The sequence below is a fragment of the Chaetura pelagica genome, unplaced genomic scaffold, assembly GCF_000747805.2.
Source record: "Chaetura pelagica isolate M959 unplaced genomic scaffold, ChaPel_1.0 scaffold90, whole genome shotgun sequence".
In the NCBI taxonomy this organism is placed as follows: Eukaryota; Metazoa; Chordata; class Aves; order Apodiformes; family Apodidae; genus Chaetura; species Chaetura pelagica.
This window is the reverse complement of record NW_009953496.1, coordinates 13487140-13494097: the sequence shown is the minus strand read 5'-3', so window position 1 is coordinate 13494097 and position 6958 is coordinate 13487140.

Sequence of the window (6958 nt, the reverse complement as noted above, 5' to 3'; positions counted from 1 at the left end):
ACCCATGGGTCTTACACAGGCAACACCATGGCCCTGTTTTTGTCTTAACCATGTTAGATATATAACTGAGGGCCAGATTCAATAAAATCTGTCTGAGGTCCTCTGAAATCAATTTTTTAGATCTTTTGTGACCTTGCATGGCACCAAAATGATTACTGAATTGAAATATACCATGTTCTCTGAAAAGTAATTAACGTATTATGCAACATTAGTCGTTATTCAAAAACTAGCACAGAATATTTTATAATGCAACATAATGAAGTGACATAATGAAATGACACAGAGTGATTTTGGTAATATTTTATCCTACATATGAATAAGTGACATATACAACCAAACAAGTTAGTATTGTTTTAATTCAACAAAACCTAATCTGTAGTTCTTTTGTATAATCGTGCTGTCTGTGTAATTTATTAATTTAGTTTTTTATTCTAGGGCTGTGTGTTAGAGAAGCCTCCATGTTGAAGACAGACAGTATTCTGGCTAAGTTATATGTGTGCAGGATGGCCTGTCACCACTTCAGAGAGAAACAGAAGTACAACTTTAAAGCAGACAGTGGTACCACTTTTTACCTAGAAAGAGTAAAAAACCCCCTGTATTCTGTCACTTCCTTGTTAAATACAAAAAAGAATATTCACAGTAAATAGTTATTTGGTCATTCTTAAATTAGAATTCTTAACTCAGAAATATATTAGTATAAAATTCTACTTATTTCGGTTTGCTGGAAAATTGTAAGGTTGGATTGTGATGTTGACATTAACAGATGTAAGATCTCAAAGCATGATACTGCTTCAAAAATACAATTGCTAAAGAAATGACATTTTGACTGAAAAAACAAACTGGCATTGTTTCCATTTCCAATGGAATGAAACCCACATTTTCCTTTGCTTCACACTCGTTTCTCAATTATTTTTAAGCTTCTCTCTTCTTCCCTCCCAGAAAGGCAGACTGGCTGCTCACTGATCCCTCTGAAAGAGCCAGGGTGCTTGGAGGTGTTTAGCACAGGGGCTCTTCACCTCATCCATCTCCCTATGCTCCTCTTATGTCCTGTTCAGGTTGAGTTCAACTCCCCATGTGCCACGTGTGGTCCCAACACCATCAACTCACAGGAGGCGTTACAGTAAACATGGCTGGAGAACACTCTGTCTTTTTTTTAGTTTGTCTCCATTTAAACCCAAAGGGGAACAGGGGCCTTCATAAATTCCTAGGGGCCACCCTGGTTTTGGACCTGCACGGGGGATCTGCTGTAATGTGATGCAATGCACCTGGCTAACAGGGAGGGGTGACACCACTGAAACTAGTATAGTCTATTTGGAAGCCAATGACTAGCTGTGTATCCTAGGGATCAGTGCTGGATCCAGTCCTGCTTAACATCTTCATTTAGGATCTGGATGATGCGGCAGAGTGTGCCCTCAGCAAATTTTCAGATAACACAAAGCTCAGAGGAGTGGCTGGTGTGGCTGAGAGTCATCCTGCCATCCAGAAGGACCTCAATAGGCTGGAGAAACGGGCTGACAGGCACTACATGAAGGTCAACCAGGAGAAGTGCAAAGTCCTCCACTGGGGGAAGAGCAATCAATCCCAGGCATCAGCACGTGCTGGCGGCCACCCAGCTGGAAAGCAGCTGGGCAAAAAAGGACCTGGGGGTCCTAGTGGACACCAACTTGGACATGTCCAAACAAGGGCATCTAAGCTGGTGCAGGGCCTTGAGAACTAGTCCTGTGAGGACTGGCTTAGGGAACTGGGGCTGTTTAGCGTGAAGAAAAGGCAGCTGAAGGGAGACCTCATCACCCTTTGCAACTGCCTGAAAGGATGTTGTAAAGAGGCAGGCACTGGGTTCCTGTCACAAGTAACTGGTGATAGAACAGGAGGAAATGGCCTCAAGCTGCAGAAGGGGAGGTTTAGACTAGACATTAGGAAGAGCTTTTTCACTGAAAGACATTGGAACAGGCTGCCCAGGGAGGGGGTTGAGTCACCATCCCTGGATGTATTTTAAAGTCATCTAGATGTGGTGCTTGGGATATGGCTTAGTGTTGGACTTGGCAGAGTAGAATTAATGGCTGGACTTGATGATCTTAAAGGTCTTTTCCAAACTTAAGAGATTCTGTGATTCTATGAGCCAGAAACATGTTCTTGCTTCAAAGAAAGCTAATGGTATCCTAGGCTGCATTGGGCAAAATACTGACAATGGGTTGTGGGAGGTGATTCTTCCCCTCTACTCGGCACTGGGGATGTCACACCTGGGGTACTATGTCCAGTCCTAGGCTCCTGAGTACAAGAGAGACATAGGCATAGTGGAGAGTCCAATTAAAAGCCTCAAGGATGACAAAGGGACTGGAGCATCTCTCCTACGAGGACAGGCTGAGAGACCTGGGACTTTTCACCCTTGAGAAAAGAACACTTAGAGGATCTCATAAGTTTCTATAAATTCCTGAAGGGAAGGTGAAGGGAGGATGGAGCCAGGCTCTTTTCAGTGATATCTAGTGACAGGGCAAGAGGCAACAGGAGCAAACTGAAACACATCAGGAGACACTTTGTTACTGTGGGGGTGACTGAGCACTTTCACAGGTTGCCCTGGAAGGCTGTAGAATCTCATTTACTGGAGACATTCAGAAGCCACCTGGACATGGTCCATGGTAATCAGATACAGGTGGTAGGAGGCCTGGATCAAATGACCTCTGGAAGTCCCTGTTAACCTCAACCATCCTGTGAAACATTAAGGTATCATTGAGTTGAATGGCCATGACCTGTCTGCCAAGGCATGTGCTGTGCAGCAGATAGTCCACTTGCATGAGAGATGTGTGCACTTGTATCAGGCATATATCAGACCTTGGTCTTAGGAACAGAGTACCAAAATGGGTTCCTTTTTAATGAAGTCTGAGTTGTTATTTACGTTTCAGTGGCAAGAAGGACAGGCAGTCCTCTTAGTCACATTGCTTGTCTCTGATCATGGTCAGAATGAGAAAGACCCCAAAAAATCACGATCTGCTGAGGTATAGATACTTCAAGATTCATCTTTCAGTTGCTTAGGATATCCATAATTTTGATATACTTAGCCATAAATTTCTTCTAAAAAAAATAGGAGGAAGCTTTTTTTTTGTGTGTTTGGTTTTTGTTGTTTCTTTTTTACCATAACAATTACAACTGTTTTTTAAAATAAAAAATAGACATTGCCAGGAGTAGTTATGCTGTCTGGCAACCACCTGGTCCTAAAAACCTGCCTTAGGGGCCACATTCACAATTCTTCATCTCACAGAAATGCGGTTTAGGTCAAAAAGAGTTTTTGTGGTTTAGGGGTACATGCTGTAGCTCTGGAGCAAAGCAGTGAATGTTTATATTCATTACACTAATGATGCGGGAAAGAAAATATTCTTTATTTAAAAAAAATATAAATCAATCCACAAACTCTAACAGTTAATCAGGACTATTTTGAAGGTAACACTGTACACAGTTAAAGCAGTTTTGTAACAAAATAAGTAGTACTAACCTCAGGCATTTATTTTTACTGCATGGCTACCTAAATCAGTAAATCTCCTAAAAATTACAGGGCAGCAAAACTCTGGAAAGAGTTTATTTGTATTTCAATGGACAAGACTATCAAAATTACTTTACACTGCCAAATAGTATAAAAGCTCAAATTATTCTTTCACTGTTCAGTTCCAGCAATCCCTTAGATTCACTGTTGCATTTAATGCAATGTCTGTGAACAACAAGACTCAATTTAAACATTTCAGATATAAACTAAGCTCTGTCAAAGCCAAAGGTAAAAAAAAAAAGACATTGCCTAAGTTTTGTCTCACAAGGGTCAGCAACAAATAGAGGAACAAAAGTTTATTGAGTAAATAAAGATTTTGGATATGGGGAGTGGGTATAAAGCTTCCAGATTTTAAAGTGCTTTTACGACAAACTGACACAAACATTAGGACAGTTTGACCTATTGTGTATTCAAACCCCAACAAAAAGTGATTTATGGCTTATTTAAACTTGTGGTACTGAGGTGGAAGACATTAATCTCATTCTACGGATGCTTAGAATATATCAAAAGTGATTTGTACGTAGGGCATTAAACTAGATTTGTATAAAACTGAGGTAAAAAAAAAAAAATATATATATATATATATATACCTGTGTTTTCTCAGACTACTGTCACTGGCAAAATATAATTACAGGGCAGCAAAACTCTGGAAAGAGTTTATTTGTATTTCAATGGACAAGACTATCAAAATTACTTTACACTGCCAAATAGTATAAAAGCTCAAATTATTCTTTCACTGTTCAGTTCCAGCAATCCCTTAGATTCACTGTTGCATTTAATGCAATGTCTGTGAACAACAAGACTCAATTTAAACATTTCAGATATAAACTAAGCTCTGTCAAAGCCAAAGGTAAAAAAAAAAAGACATTGCCTAAGTTTTGTCTCACAAGGGTCAGCAACAAATAGAGGAACAAAAGTTTATTGAGTAAATAAAGATTTTGGATATGGGGAGTGGGTATAAAGCTTCCAGATTTTAAAGTGCTTTTACGACAAACTGACACAAACATTAGGACAGTTTGACCTATTGTGTATTCAAACCCCAACAAAAAGTGATTTATGGCTTATTTAAACTTGTGGTACTGAGGTGGAAGACATTAATCTCATTCTACGGATGCTTAGAATATATCAAAAGTGATTTGTACGTAGGGCATTAAACTAGATTTGTATAAAACTGAGGTAAAAAAAAAAAAATATATATATATATATATATATACCTGTGTTTTCTCAGACTACTGTCACTGGCAAAATATTATCCAGTAGGGATGGTAACAGAAAGGGAAGGGCTTTCTTTTTTCTACATAGGAAATGTGAACAGCTGCTTGCCTTGAAATGTTTCCCTAAATATGAATAATTGCTTTGGATCAAGGGGTCGAAGCATGAAATAAACCTCAGCATAGCACAGCCAAACTTTTGGAGGTGAATTATCCAAATACCATTTAAACACATTTCCAGAAGATCTGATATATCTTCTGTAGCAACAGGGAGTAGGGTGAAGCCAAGGGGAGAGAGCAGAATTCGACAGAAAAATCGTTAAACTGGTTACTAAGAACTCAGCCAAGACTACAATCTACTTTTCTTAGATGCTGAAGAAGTATCTTGTCAAAACTAAGTGAAATAACTGATGGCACTTCACACGTTCCACAAATAAGAAATATAACAATCAGAATAGTAACGAAATCTGAATTTTTATATTGAATTTTGATCTGTTTTTCTCAAGGTTTCTAATGTGATCAGGACTTCACTGACACCAGAATTTCACCTGCAGTAACTTTTCTCTTTATGTAATACTGTCATACCATTTGAGGTATAAAATAGTAGGAGCTTGGAGCAGAAAACTGAAGTTACATATCGCAGGAGATGTAAGCAAAAACACACAGGCTTTTCTGTCTACAGGAGTTGATGCAGTCTGTAAAAACAGGTCTTCAGGTTACAAATTCTATGGAATTCACTCATTTTCACTATCTCACTTCTCTTTGCCATCTGTTTTTGCAGTGGCCAGCAGACAGTATTCAAGTTTTCAGTTATTTTATTTACTCACAGTGTAAGACTTAAAAATAGCAAAACCTTTTGTTTCTATTTGGACATCTGCAATTAGCACACACCTGAAGGCACAGAATTTAGTCCTTTATTGAAATTATTTGGAAAATGCTACAAAATTAAATGTCAGTATTGACTTTAGTTCACCAAGACTGTATTCTGAAAGTTTCTAATCTGCTTCTTTTAGAGTTTCTTTCGTCTTGGTAATGGATAATGCAAAAGTAATTGCTAGGAAAAAGGAGGGATTTTTTTTTTATTATAATAATTTTTTTATTATTCTCTTTGGGGACAAGACAATTATATTTCACTCAGTTCACGAAAGAAATTATAAGGCATCTAGTCTTTCTCTTGGAAAATACAATCCTTCTGGATTTCAACCTCTCATATAAATTCTGAGGGTTTTTAATGTCCTTAGACTTACAGGTATTGTCCTCTGCCCAGTTCTAGAGTTTGGTAAGGCAGAGAAGGGATCTTGTTTTCAATCCAGCATAAATCCCTGGTTAGTTTTATGAGACTGTCACAAACAGGACACAAGGGGGAATATAACTCCAGCATGTACCAGGACTCAGGGATGAGTGGAGCCTTAGGGTAAATTCAGAGTAGCTTTGAAGACTTTGGGATTTATTTTTTTTTTCCTGTTGTTTTATTTGCAAACTGTTTTGACTTGAGTGTTAGGCCCAAACATTTGACTTGCACCTAGTTTTGAGTTAATAAACATTTGAAATCTGACTCTTAAAGGAAAAGAAAAGTTAAAATTGAGCATTTCCTTACCTTCCTATGGGGGCAAAAATGTTTCTGAAAAATCAGATATTGAACTCATTTGGTGGTGGGATATGAAGGAATGAGCCACTGCTCTGTGCTGGTTGAGGATGCCAAATCCTAAAGCAGGCAGAGAGGCACTTGTGCTGGCATGTGCAATGGGAATCCTCTGTGCAGGGACACAGATTTTTCTGGCTCCAAAACTGTGGCAGTAAAGAGATGTCCTCTCTTCCTGCAGGGACAGGGAAATACCAAGCATAAGGACACACAATCTTTAGCCTCCTGTTTCACGCAATTTAAGGCCAGAAGAGACTATTGCATTATCTAATGTGAGCATTTATTTGTGATGGGCCATTGTCCACAAATCTTTATATTGAGCTTTATGATTACATAAGCAAGTGTATTTCCATTCTAATAGCCTCTGAGAAATAAGAAAGAAAGAAAAGGAGGGTAGCCTCCATGGGTGTTTTCAGCCCCTGCACTGTCAGGTTGCTGATCACTATGTTCAGATGTCAAGAGGACCTGAGCAATTTGTGGATACCTGAACCAGGCTGCAGAGGCAAATAATAATAATAATAATAAAAAAATCTTCTAGATCCTTCCAGTCTGATCTGTCAGAAATTCCTG